We start from the raw sequence: 24,266 nt of genomic DNA, 5'->3' as shown, positions 1-24,266 counted from the left end.
AAATTTCCACTATTCCTCTTTTCTAGTTATGTCAGCTTCACTGAGGATGCTACACATTACTTATTTTTCCAAATAGAAGCCTACTGGTAGGCCATTTGGAGCTCAGGCACCCAAAAGAAGGTGCTCTAAACTCAGACCCCCATTCCACATACAGTCTACTCTCACAAATCAGAGAAGAATGAGCTAATGGATACAGATTCCATTGCCTAGCAAACATCAAGGTCCTGAATTATCTCATTATTATTACTGAGTTCTCAGTGGGATCCCCTCCAACTGTCTGAAGGTGACATTTAGACTAAGAAAGTAGACCCCCCTGTCACTTTGGCAAGATTTGATAGTGCTGCCCAGGTTGCTCTGCATGGCTGGCCCACAAACTAGATCTTTGGGCCTCCAAACCGCAGTTCTTATAGCAGGCATGACAAACTTCAGCTCTAATAACCTCCCACCCCAGATGTCTACCCTGACTCTGGGCTTCTTGTTCTTGGTGTACATCTCCCATGTATGTCAGCTGTTTTAGGCTTTCAGCCTCATTTCCTTATGGTTTTCCCACAGCATTGCTTAGCTTATATTCATTCTAGCCAAAGCCAAGGCCCTGGGGAACATTCAAGAAAGGTAAAACATCTGTGAGTTGGACATGTGCCAATGCTAAAATGCTCTTATGCCTTAAAGCATTGTGCCAGAGTGTCAGAAAGGAAAAGAAAGCAGCCATCCTTCTCTTCAACCTACTGGCCAAACTGGGGTGGTTCCATGTAACACAGACATTCTTCAGACCTAGATGCGATCCTGATTTTATGATACAAATACATAGATTTGTGACAATGGATTAGATATAAATTTTTATAAGAAAAACTCATGTAGTTTCCTGAAGGTAAGCTGAAAAATCTAGAATACTGGTAATATTTTCTAATAGAACAAAGTATAGTGCTACTCAGTTTGATCAAGTGGTTAAGAGGAAGAGACCTGGAATCAGTATACTCAGGTTTAGATCTTATTACTACTTTTCTACTAGGTCAAGTTCCTAAACTTCTGTAAGCCTCAGTTTCCTCAGCTGTGAAACGACATTGTTGATTCTCTTGGTTTTGAGGAGTTAGTGAATTATTATTTGCTTGGAAAAATACTCAAGAAGCCCTGCCTGTTACTGTTATTGGATCAAATAATAAAGATTGGACACAACAGCATGAATTGCTGCTAGAAAAATAACTTCTCGATTAAAGGCAAGCAAACTACCTGCAATAAAGTTAAGCACATTCACTCTATCTTTGTACAAGATAAAACAATCTGGCAAACATGTTCAGTATACAGATCATAAGTGGAAGAGGCACATTTAATGAATTCTAATTAAAATTTATTCAGCACCACCCAGAAAGTTGTGGTCTATCCAGCTTCCATTGTCTGAATGTTTTAAACATTCCATTTTAAGCTTCTTCATGGCTAAATTTATAAAACTGCTTTTATAAACTTGTTCTTTTGTTCTTCATTCTCAAACTTCCCATATGTGCCAAGTCTACAATGCCTACCAACCCTTCTTTAATGGTTTTCTTCCTAGATCTTCACAAACAAGGGGGATGTGGAAACTAATATCTCCAACTTTTTATTCAAAACAAGTACTTTATTTTTCTCATTAAAAATGCCTGTCTTACCTATATTAAAATGAGATCATGTTTGGCCACATCAAGCACATTAGAAATGTTCTTGGAACCAGCGCAGAACCCAGAATGAACAAAATAATTGAAAAGTTTAGCCCATGGTATCCCAGATTCTCGGAAGGCTGAGATAGGAGGATCACAAGTTCAAAGCCAGCCTCAGCAATTTGGCAAGGTCCTAGTTACTTAATGAGAAACTGTCTCAAAAATATAAATTTTTAAAAAGAAGGGGACTTTTAAAATTTTTTTAAATTTTTAATGGGATGTGATCTAGTGGTTGAGTGTTCCTGGGTTCAATCCCCGGTACCAAGAAATAAAATAAAAATTTGTTACATAAGATGGACTTAGAATTCAACATCAAAGTACTATATACAAATAACTACTATAAAATTAGATTAATTTCCCAATTTATTTGTCCTAAGATGTAGAGCAGACATGGTTTGCATCAGAAGGGGTCTTGTTAGATCTGAGTATCTCAGTATCTTTCTACTTAATGACCTTTTTACAGTGATTCAGGAAAAACAAACTTACACTTTTGTGAGCAGACATCAGTGCCTCTCTTGATTCTTGATTAAAACCAATAATTAAGAAGGTTATTCTTTATTTAAGAGGAAAACAAAGAGCTGTTAGCATGATATTCCTGTTCAATACCTCCACTTTCATAGCATCCATGTCTTCAACTCCTTAGCTTTCTCCCCTAAACTTCCTTTTTTATTGACAACTTGATTCTGAAGATATCTGATCAAAATTTCAGTTACCCACAAATTATTACATCTATCCAAAAAGAAAATTAAGATAGGTGGTATCTAATTTTTAAATATGAGCACTAAGTAGGATAATTTTTGTTCTATAAAGAAAAAATAAGTATATATGATACCTGTACATGATTACAAAATGGTTTTATGTACTAATCTTCTCAGGTTTCCAGATAAAGAATACTATGGCATTTATGACTGGGTTGTTCAAACCACAGAACTTATTTTCTCACAGCTCTGCAGCTTTGAAGTTCCAGATCAATGTCAGAAGGTGGATTTGTAGTGAGGGCTCTCATGGCTTATAGATGGATGCCCTCTTGCTGTGCCCTCACATATCTTTTCCTCTGTTCATGCATGAGAGGGAGGGATGTCTCTCTTTCTCTTCTCATAAGGCTTCCAATCCTATCAGATTAATACCCACCTTATTACTTCATTTAACCTTAATTACCTCCTAAAAGTCCTATCTTCAAATATAGCCACACTGGGGTTTAGACTTCAATATATGAATTTTGGAAAGATAAAATTCAGCTCATAGCAGTTACAATATTAAGATCATACTCTTATCTAAATGTATCCTGATAATTAATAAAATTATTATAATCAATTGTAAGGTCATTCTACTTACTCTATTGCCCTTGCTGGGTATTCTCTCTTTGAATTCTAAACCTATTTCAATAACAGGATAGCATTTTTAATCACATTTTTTCTTCAAGTTAGTTCAGTTGACACACACAGTGTTATATCAGCTGTTGGCATATGAAATTGACAACCCTGCGTCTCCCTTGTCAATCAATTTCTTATCTTGTACATGACAATGCTATTTTATAAGATGTTAACCTGACGTGATTTTGCTATTTGAACTTCTCCAACACCTGAATTTCACACTGAAATTCCTACAGTTGTTTACATTTTCATCCTTCTGAGATCTGGAAGTGGAATGATAGATGCTGGCCAACTCCCATCCACGTGTTTTCATATTTCTCCATCCAAAATTCAAGCGTCACACACTTCTGAAAGCTCCCTGATTTGTCAAGGGGAAGGAGAGCTTACTTCATTTAATTATGGTCATTGTGTTTTTCTCTCTCTCCCTGGGACTTTTTGGTATCCAATGAGTATATTGCTTCTAATTGCCCTCCCTTCCCTTTAAGATTTCTGAAGACTTCTTTCTCTTTATCTCATGCCAATTAACATCTCCTTCACCACTACCACCTCACTTCTAACACATCTAGACCCATTTTCCCTGAGGATAGTTTTCCATTAATGCCATGTAATGACTTCTTTTAAAAAAAAATTAAAAATAACTTCTCCCAAAGACCACCCACCAATAGATGATCAGAAAATGTTGCAGGCCTGTCAAGAAACTTCAGACTAAACTGAGAGTGTTAACCTAATTGCAGGCAACGTGGCTTAGTGTTTTCTGAAAGATTTTCAATAAAAGTCGCTGCAAACTACATTCACTATTCTTATAGGCTCTTACTATGATACTAGAACACGAAAATTGATAGTTAAATCATGATGTGGATCATAGGTGTCCAGAAAGTCTAAACCCAGCAACCATTTTAGATGTCTCTGAAGTTTTTGGGGAATGGTTTTAAAAAATTAAATGGTATCTTAATCAACAATATTGGGAAGAGTACAAAAATCTCTTATGAACCTTCAGCTCTTTGGCACTCTATTTAAAATAATTAAAAAACTGAGAATGCCTTTTTCTCTTAGATCCCCAGTTGACTGATCACAACTCGAGACATTGTTGAAGGGACACATGATAGAGGCTTGACTTAAACTGGCTAATGAAATTGCTTTTCTCAAGAATTTCGAATTAAAGTTGGGTGCAATGACACCTGCCTGTAATTCCAGTGACTTGGAAGGCTAAGGCATGAGGATTCGAGATTGAGGCTAGCTAGCCTCAGCAACTGAACAAGGCAATATCTCAAAATAAAAAATAAAAATGGCTGGGGATATGGCTTACTGGTAGAGTGTCCTTGGGTTCAATTCCTCATACTGGAAAAAAAAATTATATATATATTTTCATTCAAGACTGAAAGATATTAGTCACTTCTATGTGCTCTTAAATTAAAGGCATATAAGTCTAAGATATTTCAGGATCATCTTTTACCATAAGGAGATCCAGCCTACAAAGAAGAATGATTTGAGCCTAACCTGACTTTCAAAGAGAAGCAAACTAAGGATCAGTGCAGCCCAGAAGGAGACAGAGGATGATTGAGAGCTTCCTAATTGCTGTTCTGGTGGTTTCTGAGACCCAGGTGCTATTTCTTCTCTTGAGCTCCATGACCTTTCCTGAGTAATGAGTTGAAGAGTAACCCCACCCCCCAAATTATGTTCACTTGGAACCTCAGAATATGACCTATTTTTTTTTTAATTTAGTTTCTTTGCAGATATAGCGAAAGCAAAAATATGGAGATGGGACCATGAGGGATTAGGGTGGTCCCTGAATCCAATGATGAGCATTTTTAACTGTAAAGGAAAAGCTAGAGACACAGAGAGGAGATGGCAGAGGCAGGACTAGAGTGATGTTTAGACATGGTAAGAACTCCAGGATTGCTGGGCACCCCAGGAGCTGGAGGAGAATTGAGGAAGGATTATCCCCTACAGTTGCTGGAGGTAGTGTGGTCCTCTGGACACCTGGAGTTCAGACTTCTGACCTCCTGAACTATGAGCGAATGACTTTCTGTTGTTTTAAGCCACCTAGTTTGTGGTAATTTGTTAAGTTCTCCCCTTATGTTTTATAATCATTCTGTTCAAAACATCATGAGTCATATTTAGTTTTCTTAGTAAGAAAAATAATTTAACTAAAACAGAGTTTATTTATAAATAACAGAGCGATTTCACTAGAATAATTTTAAAATTATTATTATAAGCCTAAAATATTATTTTAAAAAATGTGAAGAATATCCATAATATTTCAATATCAGTAATATATTGAACCTGGACAAAGAAATAATACGTCACTGCTTCAATAACTTCCCCATAACTACACATGTGGCTATTTGAAATGAGATCAATATCCAATTTGAATATCTTCCCTAATATTTCAAGATGGAAAGATGCTTGCAGGAACTTAGTCTTCTAAAGCTTTGTTTTCTAATCATCTATGAGAGCTCCATCACTGTAACAAACTACCTGAGATAAACAAATTAAAAGGAAGAAAGATTTTTTTGGCTCTTGGTTACAGAGGTTTCAGTCCACGGTCACTTGATGCAGTTGTCTTTGGCCCCATGGTGAATCAAAACATCATGGTAAGGAGCATGTGGTAAAGAAAGTAACTCACTTCATGGCAACCAGAAAGTAAAGAGAGAGGGAAGTGGGGTCAGAGTCCCCATATCTCCTTCAAGAACATACTCCCTATGACCTCAATTTCCTTCACTAGGCACCAACTCCTAAAGGTCTTTGGCTTCCCAATGGTGGCACAGGCTGGTGACCAAGCCTATTAGCATATGGCTTTCAGGAGACATTTAAGATCCAAAGCATAACATCATCCATGATAATGAAAATTGCTTTTTCTTTGTACATAAGACAAAGTGCAATTAAATCTATACAAATGCTAAACTAGGAAACTGCTATTGGGTAGGAGAGAGGAAAAGAGGCGCCATATCTTCAGGAAGGTCAACACAGTTACCAGGCATAGTCTCTGTCTCCAGCTGATGTGAATTCTGTCTTTGGCTACAACCCATTACCTAGCTGATGCACTAGTATTCTGAACTATACTAAGAGATTCCACCTCCCCACAAGGGGACATCCAAACACTAAACCACATAAACCTAGAAAATAGACCAAACACTGCAACAGGAAATTACTTAGTCCAACTCTGTGTTTACAGAGAAAAAACTAAGGTCCAGAGAGGTGATGTAAATTCCCTACAGCTGCTCAGCTAGTTAATGCATCATTACTGCTCATAGTGCAGGAATAAGGAACAGCAGGACTTAGCTACTTAGAAATTCACAAGCCTGCCAAGGAAAAGGAAAAGAAAAAAAAAATCAAAACATGCAGCAAAAACAAAACACTACAAGATCTTAAAATGCTATTTTTTTGGTCACTGGAGGAAACTCTGAATTCTGCCTTCAATTCAATCTCTCTGTCCCTGAAGTGAATAAAAAAAGAGAAGTTCATGTTTCTTTTGAAAGCTATGATATCTGTTCAATAAAGTCTGAATAGTCAGAAAATGAGGTTCAGCCCTGCCCTTGTCTGTATTTTTTTTTTTAGCCGAATATATATTCCCAAGCAATGTCACACATCTACAAGTAAATTAATCCAAAAGAAAAGAATGCGGAGTTTATTTAAAGTTCAAGGTATTTCTTGAACATGAGCATTTGGTCTGATGGGTCACCGATTCCATTTCCAGTGCACTGATAACAAAAATCCATATATTTAAACATTAAAAAAAAAAAAAATAAGGAAAACCTTGTACTTGTTTCTTCTGGTCCATGGCATTTCTTGAGGGTTTAGGCATTTGGCCTCTAATTTTATTTTCACTTCACTGCTCTGACAGCCAAGCTGCAGAGCTTGACATTAAAAACAAAAAAAAAATCAGTGTGAGTGGTTGAAATATATAATTTCCTTGGATTGGGAAGGCCTGCAGTGTCTGGTCACTCACTACCCAGCTATCTTTGTTGGTTGCACTGACAGGAAAGGTCATATAGCTTTGTGATAAAAGATAAATTTGAAAGAAAAGAAGGAATATAATTATCTGATCTCAGAGTCCAGTGGAGTGGAGATACACCGGAGAGCTTAGCACCAACTTGAATCTCTGCCCTCTTCCTCACACCACGACAGAAATGTCAATGGGCTGATGCTCCGGATTTAATCTTCTAGCATTAAACAGGAAAGTCATCTTCTTCTTTTTTGTTTTTCTTTTCTTGTAAGCATTGTCACTGTGTTTTCTGTAATCTTCATAATCGTTTCCATCTCATCACCTCTAGAATCTGAAATCAATGATCATATTTACTGATAATTTCTTCCTCCATATCGATAATGATTTTCTTCCGTTTTCCTGACTGCTATACTGTAGCTGCTATGGTCTGAATGTTTGTGTCTGCCCCCGACACCCACAGCAAATTTGCATCTTAAAACCTGATCACAAATGGTGGTGTGAGGAGGTAAGGCCTCTGGGAATGGATTCAATCATGAAGGCTGAGACTTCAAGAATAGGATTAGTGTCCTAATAAAAGTGGTCCCAGCTTGCTGCCTCTGGCCCTAACACTATATGAGGACACAAGGAGAAGTGACCTTGTATGAACTACAGAATGGACCTTTTTGGATACAGAATCTGCTAGTGCCTCCATCTTGGACTTCCACCTTCTAGAACTGTGAAAAAAATAGATATCTGTTGTTTATAAACTGCTTTGTTTTGTTATAGCAACCCCAGTAGACTAAGATAGAGCAATGCTTCTTCAGGCCATTAGATTGGAATGTGAGCCATGACAGATCATTCCTCACACAGTATCCAGCCTCTTGCCAAACAGCTTTCAGGCGAGATTGGATCCCAAGGAAAGTGAAAGCTCTATGCTGCCTTTCTTTAGCTGTATCTGTGCTTGCTATTATTTCTGAAGGAGAAACAACCACTTACACTCAAATCACTTACTTCTTGAGATAAAATATTGAATATTCTCAAAATCCCTATATATACTGTTTCGGGACAGAGGAAGGACTCTGCTGCCTGTAAAGGGACACAGAAGCTAATGTATGGTTATTTTCTTAACCAAATTTAAAAACAAAACATCAGGCATTGCCCAGTCGCATCTACACTTTCCTAGTTCACAAGTCATGAACGAATGGTGTATGCTTTGTATTGTCATGGAAAAGAATAATCTGAATTTTAAATACCTGCTTCTCAAAGATAAGCAAGAAATAGATAATCAGAAAATAAAAAGAATGCAAGTTGAAATAAGTATTTTCTCTGTAAGGCCTTTCCAAGGTCCACCTATAGCTGTTCAGGCTGTAATCCAATTGGTGTCATTCAAATATGAATAGACGATGACGTGGATGGCACTCCCTGGAGATTTTCCACGCAATGAACTTACCCTTGGAGCAGCATTTGGGGAAACAAGAGGAGCCAGGTAGGAGATAGATACTTTTCCCCTGAAATATGCCTGAATTGCCTTGCTAGAACATTCCAAAAGCACCCTTTTCCTCCTGGGATTAGAGATCTGTAGGCCCAATGGTATTTTTCTCTAGCCACTCAATGTATTCTGAGTTCTACTTGGTGTTGGTTTTACTCAACATTTAGTGCCCCCTTACCCCCATATATATATGGATGTGTGTGTTATTTTTCTCTTTTTTTTCTATTATGTATACTTCTTTCCAGCTTATTATCCTTATTTATAGCTCTACTAAAATTTCAAACTCTCTTCAGAAATGTCAAACATTCTATTGGAGAAATCGGAGACAGAAGTCTGTTATAACCAGATCTGCAGTGCTCTCTTCAATGTGTCAAATGGGAATTATTTTCTTATATGGAGTGTTTTTTATAGTAATGTGAAAATGCCATTCTTTAAAATGCACGTGTGCGTGCACACACACACACACACACATTAACTAATTTGAAACAAAGGTAAAAAGACCATTAGTGAGCTCTTGAATTGCTTCATTAAGTCTATATTTAGTGCTACCTCAATTTCAAATTAAGGGAGTCTTGAATGCTCTTTTTAGAGACAATATTCAGTACAGTTCTATGTAAGCTCATTTTGATGGGCTATCTTTAAATCAAAAGGCAAAATCCTCAACATAATGCCAATGTCTGTGGGAAAAAGCAAATTAGAATAAACAACGTCTAAATTCTTCTGGAACTTTAAAGATATGTACTTTTAAGTCATTTATAAAAATTTAAATTGAAGAAAAATCACAGAGGAGACAAGGATGATTGGGAAAAATCTAGTGATTATTTTAGTTATATAAACATAAGAATTTTTCAAAATTTATTATAATGTCTGTCTAATCTAGCCACAGAATAGATGCATTTCATTGACTTTTTAATGTGTAGAAACTGAGACACTGAAAATTAAAAGGCTAAAAAGTAGAAGGTCCAAATTCAAAACCCAAATTTTCTTATTTAAATATTATATCTACAAAGGAATAAGAAACACAAATAGCTTTTAAAAGAAACACTATATGCATACATAAAATGCTGTGATTTATTTAGGTACCCAAAACCCCCTGAACTCCGAAAAGTTCCAAATACTTCACATAGAAATATCTCTACTATGTAGAAGCTGGCGTGAGAACAAGCTATTATTAATGTTTATTATGAGTATGTGCTGTCGTAGGTTAGTTCCCTGGAGACAGTCTCCTCAATTGGAAGTTTGTGTGCTGGAGCTATATAGGGTATTGGTCTTAAGAGTTACACATATGAAAGTGTGGAAGAAGATCAACTGGAGGACAAAATCAAACTTACATGTGGTTGCCATACATACCTTAACTGATGCTGAGGGTGCTCAGGAGTAGAGATTCCCTAGAGTTTTTCTAATTGAGACAAGGGGTCAGGGCTTTGTATCGCCATACTGAACACCAGTGGATGCAGGGCTTGCCCAGGAAGGACACATAACTTTGATCAAGTGGCTTCTTAATGCCAAAGGCAATTTCCACATAAGGACTCTGCTATGAGAAGTCAGCATCCCAGCAGTCCCAACAGCAGTGTAGATAATGAGCCTTCTCCATTCCTATAGGGGGGACCTTGGTAGCACACCACAGCATCCACTACTCAGTCTATCACTTGGTTTTGTGTACTTCCTTTTTACCTAGTCTAAAATACATAAACTATAATATTATATCTATGACATATATATGTTTTCATAAACATATGAAAAAATGAAAAGAGAACACAATATCTTCTCATTATGCTTACTGATTTCCTAAATCCTCAAAAGAGATTCTCTTTATCCATACCATACAAATTAGAAATTTCTCTGTTTGTAAAACATCAGGGACAAATGACCAGGTTTGTATTTAGAAAAATAGAGAAAAAAATAAATGGAATCCGGTAGATGAATACTAACACTATTCTGTGGGAGTTAGCGTTATATAGTATAGAAGACATAACTTTGAAGATAGATACATACAGGTTTGAATCTAATCCCATAAACCTCTTGGATCATTTTTCTTCACTCTTCGTATCAAAAATATTCTGAATGATAATCATCTAATTAACCAAGAAACATTTATTGATAACCCACCCTAATTTATTGAAAATTGTTTTTAAGATGGCCCTAGTGTAGGTATTATATAGGAGAAAAAGATACAAAAGACCCAATTTTGCCTTTTCCTTGTATAATAAAGGGTATGTGTCACTAATCAGATGACTCAATATGATGGTCACAATGCAGAGGTAGAAACACAAGAAATATATCAAGATAGGAATTATATGATATGATGGTTAATTTGGAGCATCAGCTTGATTGGATTAAGGAAATACCTGGAAAATGGGTAAAGTTTACTGCTGAGTATGCCTGTGAGGGTATTTTCAGAGAAGGCTGGTGTGGAGTTCCATAAAGAAAGTGGAACACACCCTCTTTAAACAGAGGGGGAAGTAGGCATGATTCAACAGGCTGGAGCCCAGATGCAAGGAAAAAGTAGATGCAATGGGAAACTCACTTTATAGTTTTTGGTCTCTTTTCTTGAGTTTGTGTATTTTCTTTGGAAGTCAGACTCCAGGATCTTTAGTCCTTAAACACAGACTTGTACAGCAGCTCTCCAAGGCGTTTTAGCTCTTTAACCTTGGATGGGGGCTGCTTCATTGGTTCCTCTCATTCTGAGTCTTCTGGCTTCTTGGGCTGAGAACCTACTGGCTCTCTTGACTCTCCAGTTGAGACAGCCATTGTGAAACTTTTTATCCCTGTGATCATGTGAGCCAATCTAATAAGTGCCTTATAATTATGTACATACTATTGGCTTTATTTCTCTGGAGAACCCAACTAATATACATTATATAAAGGAAGAAAATAAAACTCACACAAATAGATTAGCCATACTATATAATATAGATATTGCATTGGAAAGGGTAAAAGACTTAGTCCTGTAAAACTGTAATCACAGAAGCAAGACACTTTAACTTTACTCAGTAAGTAAGACTAAGAGGCTTTGAGCGCCAAACTAATACATACAAATTCTAATCAATATGCTTTAAGAATGGGATTTAAGCAAATCAGTGTCCTAAGAGGCATGTCAGAAGCATACAAAATGGATTGAATTATTAGGAAAACTCAAGAGTTTGAAAAAATATTTGACATTTAAGGGTAGGATGACTTTCTGACCCACCAACTTGCCGGTGTGAAAAATCAGGTCATTATGATAAGGGCATAGGAGACAAAAATTCATCAAATAAATCAAAATATCTGTATTCCATTTATCTCCGTACCATATTACTATTGTATTACTGATTTTAAAATCTTTGATCTATACTTTAAAAAATGGAGCAATTACTTTATGTCTAAATACACAATATTCATTAATTTTCCCCAAAGGTAATCACTCTTTCTTTATAGTTTTGATTAAAAATAAAGCAATTGGAGTGCATTTGCCAAGACTATTAAGGATTTTTCTAATATTTTCTAAGACATATTACCTTTGTTTCTCTGTATGTTTAACTTCTATTCTGTCTGACAATTTTACATCTAGTTAGAAATCTAAACATTTCTTTCCTCTCAAGAAATATGTTATACTGCAAAAACATGATATCCAGGTTTTGAACAAGACAAAACAAAACAAACTCAAAATATTCATGAACTTCAAATCATTTGAAATTCACAAATCTGTTTACATTAGGCTGCTGAAATTCTAGCAATATGTGAAATGTGACATGCTGTCTGTTTTACATCTAGACAAAATAAATAAAAATGGTAATGGTTTTATGGAAATCTTAATACATATGGACATTATAAGATACATTAGGTGGGAAGTCTGTTACCAATGTTAAAATGGCATCAGAAATATGATTTTTGCATTAAAAGACCCAATTTGAATATCTGGTGAGTAGACATGAACATATCTCTGTATCCTCAAGCATCCACAATTAAGTTAGTTACTAGAAAAGAGAAAATTTGGTTAATTTTAATGCAATTTTTTTCAGTCACCTCTAATTCCCACTTGATTATAGACTATACATGAACATCGCCCTCCACTTATCTTTTATAAATTAAATGTTTCACAGCTAGCCTCTGAACACTTTTTTTCTTACTAAAAATATATGGTTTAACAGTGAATCTGATGCTTCCCCTTGAATGTAGATACTATCTATAATCTGATAAATGTTAATTTTATCTTTAACCCAAACTTTCCTCCTAAATCCAGACTTATATCCAAATGCCTCTTTGAAATCCACATTAAATATTTCATAGGCATTTCAAATAGCTCAAGATATCCCAACACACTCCAATTACATTATTTTACTCTCCCACACATTTTCCTGATGTAACTTGTTTCAGCACATGCTATCATCAATCACTTAGTTCCTAGATAAGAACCTGAGTATCATAGTTCTAGTCAGCTTTTCATCACTGACCAAAATACCCAACCAGAACAATGTAGAGGTAGAAAAGTTCCTTTTAGATCACAGTTTCAGAAGTTCAGTCCACAATCAGTTGACTCCATAGCTCTGGGCCAGAAGTGAGGCAGAACATCATGGCAGAAGGAGGTGGTGAAGGAAAACAGCTAAAAAACATGGCAACCAGGAATCAGACAGAAGAGCTTTGCTGACCAAGAACAAACTATAACCAGAGATGACTTACCTCCTTCAGCCACACTCTACATACTTACAATTACCACCCAGTCAATCCATAACAGTCGAATAACCACTGATTAGGCACACCTCTTAGAATCTAATCATTTCATCACTGAAAATTTTTGCATTGTCTCACACACAAGCTTTTGGGGAACACCTTGTGTCTGAACCATAACATTATTCTTTCATGCCTTCCCCCCAACCATCCCTCTCATCCTCTCATCTGTTCTCTGTGGTGCTGCTCTATAAATCTCATATTTCTTTTCCTCCACCTCCATTCTCACTACCCTGTTGGAAGCCAAAGTCTTCCTTCACTTGGATCATTCACTAATCACTTTCCCTATTTCTACTTTTACTCTTTTCAATCCATTTTCCCATTGAGGAAATAAAAAGATCCTTTAAGTTTTATCATAGGAGCAAGACATTGCAATTTAACATCCTTCAGTAGCTTTCCGTGGTGGAGGGGCCCTTGGCACAACCTGGCCTTTGCTTTCCTTCCAGTCACCCATATGCCAGCATCTGGCTCATTGCCCCAATCACACATCAAACCTACATTCAGGGGCCTTCAAATTTTCTCTTTTCTTGTCTTTTCATGCTACTGAATCTTACTAATCTTTTGAGTCTCAAGTTAAACATCACCTCTACAGAGGACTCTCTACAGGTATGTTAAAATATCTTCTTAGGGATTTTTCTCTATTTTAAAGATCCAATTTCATTACATTAAGTCCTTATAAATGCCATTTGTGTTGTTTACAACATTTTTTTTTTTTTTTTTGCACTCTGGATTTTATTTTATTTATCTGATTACTTATTTGTTTCTTCCCACAAGAAAATACATTGAAAGCCAGGATTTGGTCAAGTTATTTTCCTGTGCCCATCAGAGAGAAGGTAAGCCACAGATATTTTGGTGTGAAAGAATACATGGATCAATGAAATTTGGAATTTAAATTAAAAAAATGTGAGCAGTTCTAAAATGATAAATTCCCTTCTAAGGTCCTTTATTGAGAGCTTAGTAGTTGAGTGCAACTGTAGAACTGTCAAATAAGCCACACTCTTGGAACAAAATTCTCCTCAAAGTGGAAAAAAAAAAAGGATAAAATTTCCATTGGGGGAAAAGAAAAGCAGACCATTTGTAGTAAAGTTGCCACAGGTTTCTGGCTATTTCTGAGGGAATTGGCAGTCTCCACTTGAAGGTAGGCCAAGGACACTTAATAGGGCAGGGTAATATATCTCGGGAATCATATACATTGGCAAAGTTGGAGGAAGACAATTTTTCAACTGTTGCTTCTACTATATTTGGGCATTAGATAGTATCATTAGTCTTTTTCTTCCTTTCAAGAGTGACACAATTTACAATTTTAGGAAAATTGGTTCTTTATTCCTAAAAATGAGCTCTAATTTCATAATCCTCACATTTAATAAAGTACGAGTTAATAGTGCCTTCAAATGATGTCATAATTTGGAAATTTATGAAACACTCCAGTTTTATTAAAATTGCTACAAAATCACCATTGTATTTAAAATACTCAGACTTCGCTTACCCTGGCATTTCAAAGGAAGACTAACTAGTAAGACATATTTGGAACATTAAAATGAATGGAGACTCTTTAGCAGCTGATTTTATAATTTTGGAACTAAAACTAAGTTATTCTCAAAAGGAGGAATTTTCTTCTGATTTCTAATAGTTATCCCCATTCTCTGGGATTTCAACTCCACTGCCAAACTCCAGACCCACTCATTTTGATGATGATGCGTTTTGCTTGCTGAGACAGAGACAAAGCTATGTGTTCACATAAGACGTTTTCCCAGCTTCACTTACAGTCAGGGTCAGGCCACATGACTGAATTTGGACCAATGTAAAGTGTGTGGACGTGATATATGCTATTCCCAGGCCGGACCCCTGTGATTCTTTATCTGCTAGGAAAAGATGGACTCTTCCAAGGAAAAATTCCAGAGATTTCAGATTCACCCCATGGAGGGAGGGAACCTAAGTCCACAGGTAACTGTACAGACATCAGGGCCTTTCATCTTGACTCTGTTGATGATTACTGGGCGATGCAAGAACGAAGCTTTTATTTTGTTAAATAATTGAGATTGTGGGTGTGTTTTTATAACAAGTTAAGTGTAATACAGATTAATAAAGCTGTAGCTCCCAGTTTTTCTAACTGTTTAAGTAAAACTTGCGAGCATTTTTTGTTTGTACTACATGATTATGTTATGTACCATATTGGGCACTTTATGTGAATTATTTTAATTACATAAGTGGGATAATTATTTCCGTATCTTTCTTCTCTGCCAGTTGTTTGTGTCATTTTTATTAAGTATTGAATTTGGAAGAATACAATTTTTGAAGTTAAACTGACATAGGTTAAATTTTGGTTCTGTAATCACTAATGGTTTTGTGAAGTTTCAGGTAGTTGAAATGCCTCTCAACTTTGTTTGAATATTTTTAATATAGACCTGACAATTCCCAAATTACTTGATTCTTGCAAGACTTAAATAGAATTAAATGCAAAATGGTTAACATAGGACCTACATGGCAGATATTTAATAAAAAGTGACTTAGAAATGTGTGGTAGCATGTATATGTTAAACAATAGTTTTATTCCTTAGAATATCTATGACTCATAATAAGAAAAATATAAAAATGAGACAAAAATATACCTGATGACTTTTTAAAAAGTTACTTTTGATTAGTTTATTGCTTTAACAGCAGAATCTGTTGCATCAAAAGAACTTTCTAGACTTTTTTAACATGAAGTACCTAATATGTTAAGTGGCATGATAATGTTTTAGATTTTGCCACAGTCTAGAGTTGTATGATAAATATATTAGAGCCAGCAACATACAGATAGAGATCTTCTAGAAGTCCTTCTTTTTATTTTAGGGGAATTTTACTTTATGACTATGTGCCCTAAAGGAAGAGCCAAAGATTTAATTTTAAATTAGAAAAGAACAGATAAGGAACCAGATTAACAGTCAACTTCATGAATAAAATAATAGTTAATACACACTAAGAAAAATAGGTTCTGCTATTATTTAGAAATCATTGATATAATTTGGGGGTTTTAGGGGATTTTGTAATGATTAAAGCTATCAAATTATAAGAAAATCCTATAAACATTCACAAAAGTATGAAATAGTACTGTAATTTATAAAATCTTGTGCTATAAAAGCAAACATTCTTGTACAGTAAAGAAATTATTTACTCCATAAGTGCCTATAAATCACTGAGTATTTGCTTTTTTAATATAATTATATGAAATTTGATTCAGTAATTCCTTCACATGATCTTGTTAAAATGAGCAGTTTTTCCTTACGTCACTAACTCAATATCTTTAGCTTAGATTCATATGTATATGTGTTTCATATATATATTCAAACATATTTATATAAATTATATGTGTGTGTATATATATATATATATATATATATATATATATATATATATTACTCAATTAGTACAGAGCATTCACCTTATATACTTTCATTGAATTCTTTTCTTTAGATAGGTTTATCTAATAGGCACTGAAGTTTTCCTTTTATCTCAAATAAAAAGAACATGTAGATTTTCAAGTTCAATTTTAATCATATCATTCGTTTCCATAACATTCAGGGATTAAAAGAACACTTCTCTCTCTCTCTCTCTTCTTCCCTTCCATTTCTCACTCTTTTTCCTATTAGATACTCTCAAGTTACTTTTAATCATATGTATAATCAAGGATAATTGTGTTTCTCACTAGATACTTTAGGAATTTTGAACCTGACAATAAGTAGACCTCCTTATCATTAATTGCATCTATCAACCAAATTTAAAATTCCTCATTCTATTATGGTGGAGGATGGGGGTTAGCGATAAAAACCTTTTGAAAAAAAACACAACTCCAGAGAACCTGATCCATAGATCAGTATTAATTCCTTCACCAGGAGCAGAAGGTGCCCCTCATTCAGTCACAATTACTATGAGCAGCTGCTCCAAGAATCCATGGAAGAAACCCCCATTAAGGATTTAGGACTTTTGCTGCAGATGGTACAAGTGCTTTTGTCTTGCCATGGAGATTTAAAAGTGTTCTCATCAGTTCCTGTCTCTGCAATGTCTTATGTAACTTCCTTTCTGATGCATATTTTTTTTTCCAAAATAAAACTATTCCTTTAAAATGTATTCACTTTATGCCCCCAATCCCCACATTATGAGGTTTCCTTTGAAAATTTCCCAAAGGAACATTACTGATTCATGTGAATCATATAACCTTTGAGGGGGGGGGAAGAAAGAAAGAAAACTTTTTACATTTTAATTGAGGATGCACATGAAATGAGGTTAGCAACCATAGTGACAAAGACAAATCAACTTCAAAATTAAAAGAAATTCTGGGAGATAGATACTACATTCATAGATAAATAATTAACAAAACAAATAACATCAAAACAAAATTTTAACATGTAAAATTATATTCACTACATTGACTCTCATTTAAAATTGAGAGGAAAATTCTTAATCAAAACAATTTTTACAGTGTCTTCACTAAAAGAATTAAAGATACTTGATATGTTTTAGAAATGGAAAGTTTCTTTAAAAGTTTTATGACAAAACATGTGTCACCTGCCAGAAAAAAAAAAAAAATTAGAAAAGTCTTTAGAGGATTTGCAGCTGAGCTCTCAAAGCCACTGAGCTTACTGTAATAGCTTGAGTAGTTGAGAGATTACATATTGCAAAGGTTGTTTGAAATTTAAACTTTATAAGATAAAATGGAAGCTAGATGTATTAATATGGGAACTGACAAAAAAACCACAGGGGAATAAGATTCAGGAAGGGAAGTGTGTTACTGACATGAGGAGCTTTCTTAGACCCCTAGAAGTGCCTCTGATTGAAGTTCTTGGGAATGGTCTAATATCACTTTCCTCAAGTGCAAAATGAACTTCTATAAACCACAGCAAGGCGTACAAGGAGAAAGCAGTACCTACACAACAGGCCATCAGTAAATGAGGAAAGGGTAACTTAGCAGACAGCTAAAGAGCGAGTAGGCACCAAGTATTTGGGCAAAAATGCTTTCGATGAACCTGTTAAGTGTCTTGATCTTGGGCTTCCCAGAATCTTCCCACTACTCAGTCTGAAAAGTGTTTTGTTATACTAGTTTAATAAATTATAAATAAAACCATATAATTATGTCCATCCTCTTTTAAAATGCTTTCACCAACTTATACGGAGATCAAGCTCTTTAACACAGTCCACTGTTTTACTACTGTGCGGCAGGCCAATCCACACTTACTCTCATTTCTCATCCTAGCTAATTCGAGATGGGGATTCTTAAGCCTGTCCTACTGAGTTCCTAAACAATGCTCAAGTAGTGCAGTTGTCCCTCAATACCCAAAGGAAATTGGCTTCAGGATCCCTTGTGGATGCAAAATCCTTCAATGTCAAGTCACTGATAAAAAAAAAAAAATACCCTTATATTTTTGCATAAAACTTATGCATATCCTTCCATATACTGTACTTTAAATCATGTCTAGATTATTTATAATTATAATGAAGTATAAATGCTATATAAATTGTTATTATTGAGAGAATAATTATCAAAAAAGTTTGTAAATGTTCAGAAAGATGTGTTTTAGTCAGCTTTTTTGTAACTGTGACCAAAAGACCTGACAAGAAAAATTTTAGAGGAGGAAAAGTTTATTTGGCACTAAGGGTTTCAGAGGTCTTAGTCCATAGATGGCTGACTTCATTGCCCTGGGCCCTAGATGAGGCAGAACATCAAGGTGGAAAGGTGTGGAGAAGTTAAGTAGCTCAGGACATCACACCAGGAAGCAGAGAAAGACAGCTCCACTTTCCAGGAACAAAATTTGTACCTCAAAGGCACATCCCCAGTGACCCATCTCTTCAGGCCACACCCTACCTATTTATAATTACCACCTAGTTAATCCCTATCAGGATTACTGTGTAGATTATATTAAAGCTCTCCTAACCCAATCATTCCACCTCTAAACTTTTTTGCATTGTCTCGCACACAAGTTTTTGAGGGACACCTCATATCTAAACCATAACAAAAAGCAATCATTGTAGGCCTAGCTATGTGGTCCACAAACAAGAATCAAAAAGGAGCTGGAGAAAGACTGAAGATCTGCCCTATGGCAGGAGGCAATAGTGGGGTGTGCATACACATCACTTAATTTATATAAATTTCTCTTCATGTTCAGCAAATGAAAATTTCCAGTTTGCTTTTGAAACTTTCTGGAATGTTCTTTCAAATATTTTCGATCTTGTGTTGGTTAAATCCACCATGGATTTAGAACCCATGAATAAGTAGGGCCAAATGCAATTTCAAAATAACATGTAGAGACTAGGCAACTTAATTTCTGAAACAACAACCTTAATTCAACTGTTTTGATTTAAAAGAAATACAAATTTACTTTTTAATGCTAACATTCACATGCTAGAAGCTCTAATGGTTTATTCATAATTTATTTAGTGACTAAATATACTTGATAAGATTTCATTCATGGTATTTAGAATACAAGATTTCAGAAAGTATAAACATACTGTTATTATAAATACACTCATTGATTTAACTTTAAAAATTTAGATTTTGGAGAAAACCAAACATAAAATCTATGAGGAAAGAAAATAAATATTTTATAACTGAATTCAAGAATAGCTTGTCTTAGGTTATTACCATTTCTTTCATAAATATTTGTAACTCCCTAAGGACATGCAGTTAGTCTCATGTTGACAGTTTCCTTTAATGACCAACACTATACTTTTCAGCCTGCCTGGGCTCAGTGAATACTTTCTGACTTAATGAGTTTCCTAAGTATTATCACATTCTACCTGCGGAGAGCATTTTTTGTTTAATAGTTAGGGTAATGTCCATGTACAAGATGTTTTATGCTTTGGAGAATGGAAATGTCTGAACTATTATGTTCCAGCTTTAGTAAGATGAAAAGAATTTTCTGCTTAGTAAAAATTGTTTTCCCTGTGAAATAATTGACTCTTATTGAAATTCATATTCAACGAATTGAAGTAGAGAATTGGTCATGAGACTGGAATGGTTAAACAAAGGCTGTTGAAAGCACAATTTATAACTCTGAACTCAAGGTACAAGTTTATGGACAGGCGTTGTTTCACCAGTGAGAGGCGTTTACAAAGTGCCCAAGTGTTATTGAGCTAATGCCCCTGTTGGGATGGCGTGGCCTGCCAGGGATCTGTGATAGGACCTGGAATGTGAGAACTTTAGAAACTCTTCCCAGCTGTCTTGGAAGCAGAAGTAAGTTCCAAGACAGTCTGTGCTTTTACTTTTGCCCAGGAACATGTAGTCTGAGAGGAAGTATCCTGAGTGTGCGCTGGTCTGGAACTCTGGACAAGCAAAACCAGGCCCCAGCAGGTTCAGGGAAAGGGTTGCAGTTCCAATTTGAGGGATCTCACTTTTAAACCACACCCAGAGAATTTCCAGAGTCAAGTATCCTTCAGAGGCTAAATAGTTTAAACTCCTAAAGACACACATTGAAGCAATTATAGACTTTTTCTTTTTTTAACAGCTATCTGTCTATTTTGGTGTTTATGATGATGGAGTTCTCCTTAGAATCCTTGATTTTCCCAATTTGTTTTGATTTCTTTGAACTTCATTCACAGAAATAGACTACTTTTGAAGGAAAAAAAAAGCTAATGTATTTCTTATTGTCACCTGAGTGCTTTTGGGGGTTTTATGAGTATAGATTTCTTTAAAATAAACTATTTTGTTATAATAATTTTTCAAAACTACATAAATAAAAAGTATACTAAAAAAATGACCTATATATTCACAATTGATTGCTGGGACTCAACAATTCAACAGATTCAATAATTGTTAACTATTTTGCTTTTTATGTTATTTAGGTCTATATTCCATAATGTATATCAATATCACTATTTATGCCTAATTTTTAGATAAATCATTTAAAATAATTTAGATATCACTATATTTCCCCCCCAAATTCTTCAGTATTAAAAGAAACACACTCCCATATGATTAATAATAGCATTATCATACCTACATAACAAAGTTGGCAATAATTTCCTAATATGAACAGATACCCCATCCAAATTCACATTTTCCTAAATATATGTTATAACTTCTTTTCCTGGATGAGGATTCAATCAAAAGACATTCAATGAACTTTTTTTGTTATGTCTTTGAGGACTTTTAAGTTAAGTACAGCTTCCACCTCCTTTTTTTCTTCTTAAGCTAAATTTTTAAAATACATCAGACCACATGTTGTATAGAATGTCCTAGATTCTGCATTTGACTGATTTATTTTCATAAAATAATTTTTGTTTCCATATCTTCTGTACTTTCTATAAAACAAAGGCCAAAACTAAGATCATTATTAGATATAGATTAAATATTTTTGGCAAGCATTTGTCATAATATAAATTGCTATTAAGTGCATTGTATTAACAGACTGGCTTCTGTCACTACTGAACTGGCACTACTAGATTAACTTTGTAAATAAGACCTTTCCACTTCAAATTTATATTTCCTCCTTTGCAAGTATCACGTAATTTGTGAAGGAATCAGCATTATGTGAATATTCTCTCAACATTTTACCAAAAAAAAAAAAAAAAAAAAAAGCTAGCATCTATCAGAGTTTCTTCCTTTAGTTGTTTCTTTGGGATTAACAAACTATTCTACTTATTAATTTGTCTTCTTATAAATAAAAACTGTCTATCAATTAGGGTCATTATTTTTAACTTTGAAACTATAGTTGTTTTTTTTAAAATATCAAATATTCAAATATTTAATTCTCATCTTATAGTTAACAATTTTCAAACTAAGGATATGTTATTATTATTCATCTCCAATGTTGTCAAATGAGTTTGGTTTTCTTTGTATTTTCTTAATATTTATTATGATTTAATGATATGTATTTTTGTAATGGATTGTAATGAGATTTAGTTATTGTTATCCATGCTTGAATTATCCCAATTTGGACTAAGGGAGTCCCGCAGGCTGGTTTCTGTGTCTTTTTAAATAACATTCCAGGAGTCCTTGACTATTTCCTATAAGACTCAGCTGTTCTCTCCTTCACTTCTATCTTCTTGCTTCATCATGTAGAATCAGCCATTTCCTAAGACAGCCTGGTTTTTCAAGTGTGGAATGATAATAAAAAATAAAATCTGGGTCTGAGGACTATTGATTCCTACCAAGAACATTATTGCCTCTGGGATTTTCCAGTGAAAAGGGCTAGAAAACTTCTCTCTTAAAATCATAATTTCATTTAGAACTTTCTACTTAATTTAATATTAAAGGGTGTGGATTTTTATTGTATACTTATATCTGTTTTCTATTTTTTTGTAACTCATTTCTTCAGCAAAACAATTATTGTTATTACAACAACGGAGATAACTTTAAGATTCCCTTGCCTTTTAAAATCCTAGACTATTCATGCTTAAGAATGAGTAGAAAAGTATGCTCTCAAGTCATTCTGATGTAAATATTAATATTCCTATAGGCTTGTAAGTGTGGCACATTATATTGTGCTCCTCCAACGTAGCAACAATGGTATATTATGGCTTTTGCTTTCCAAAGTCTTTTAGATTCATCCCTGCCTCTAGATTTGGACAGGGTTTGAATTGTTCCAGTATTTTCAATCTATTCTATCATTGGTATCTTTTATAATAATTTATCATAAAAAACAATCTCTTTAAATTTTCTTTTCATAGCTTTTCTTCCAGTAGTTTTGTTACCTTTAGTATGAAATCTGGCTGAATTTGGTTCTCCCAACCTTTTACTCCACACCTCTATAAACCTCATGCTCCAAAGAAAGGAATATTTCATCCTGAGACCCAGTGCCTGTTCCTTGGACTCCTTCCTCTCCTTTCAGTATTAACTCAAGGTCTTCCTGCAATATGAACATGGGCTTCCCTAGTAATATCAGCAATTATATATTTTTGAAAGATACTTGATTATATTTTCATGTTGTTTTCCATATTTGTTTGGAATGGAGAGGAAAAAGTCAGTCTAAACCAATCACAACATGACACCAAGATATTCAGAAAATGTTAGATGTTGGAAATCATTCAGTTGAACTGAAGAAGGAAAAGCCATGAGCTGAAAAAATTATTCTGACAGTCCACAGGGGGGAAAGAATTTAGGCAAAGAAAGGCCCTGCTATGTAAAAAGTGAGGCATTTGCCTAAATTTATCCAAACTAACTGTTCAGTTTCTTCAGTTTGACCAAATCCTCACAATAATTGCTGGGCTTAAATTTCTTTCTACTTTACTCCAGGGGATTTTTTTTTCAACTTTTGAAAAGTTGTAGAATATAACTTCATAGCATACGTGCTCACTATAAGATTTGTGGTGTTTTTTCTCCATGGCTTTCAGTGTTTTCTTTGTCTAATAATATTTACTTCCTCTTCAATATTTACCATTTATTGGATGATATATTTGTCAGATGAATCATTTTGGAGGATTTTTTATGAAGCATAAATATTGGGGCACTTCAAATGAAATTCTGCCATTCTTTTTTAAAACATTCCCTCACTAATAGTCTTCTTGTGAAAAGGCTGGACTACACTTTACCTAATACTAAGAATTACAAGATAAAATGCAGTTTAAACTGATTTGTATTTACTTGAGAAAAAGTATGCTGGGTAACCAATACATGCATTTAAAAAAAAAGTGATTACACATTTTTGGCCCAAACATTTAATGATATTTGTATAGGTCCTTCTGGACTTTGGAAAATATATTGTAAAATATTAAGGTACTATGTCCTATTGAGAGTTTTGATTGCTCTGTTTTATTCATTTCAGAACATACTCTTTCAAGAGCTCTTGAGTGGAATAGATAGTATTCACTAAGGGAAAAAGTAAATTATAGTAAATTTTAAAGAAAATATAGGCATATTTTTCAAATAAATAAGTTTTCAAATGGATTTCATTGTGTTTTAGCCTAGGCCACATTTCATTGTGCATATGAAATTGGCTTCCCTGCGAAACATCTAATTTTAAAGAAATCAAACAGAACAACACAGATGATCCAGCAGAAATATTTACTGTCTGATATTTCAGAAGCCTGAATAATGACCTTGGAGCATTTGTTAATAATACTGAAGTGGATCAGCAACAGTTTGCAGGTTCACATCAGGATCACTAAAATAT

This window comes from Callospermophilus lateralis, chromosome 4, assembly GCF_048772815.1.
Source record: "Callospermophilus lateralis isolate mCalLat2 chromosome 4, mCalLat2.hap1, whole genome shotgun sequence".
In the NCBI taxonomy this organism is placed as follows: Eukaryota; Metazoa; Chordata; class Mammalia; order Rodentia; family Sciuridae; genus Callospermophilus; species Callospermophilus lateralis.
The sequence above is the reverse complement of the archived record's forward strand: the minus strand, read 5'-3'. Positions refer to the sequence as shown.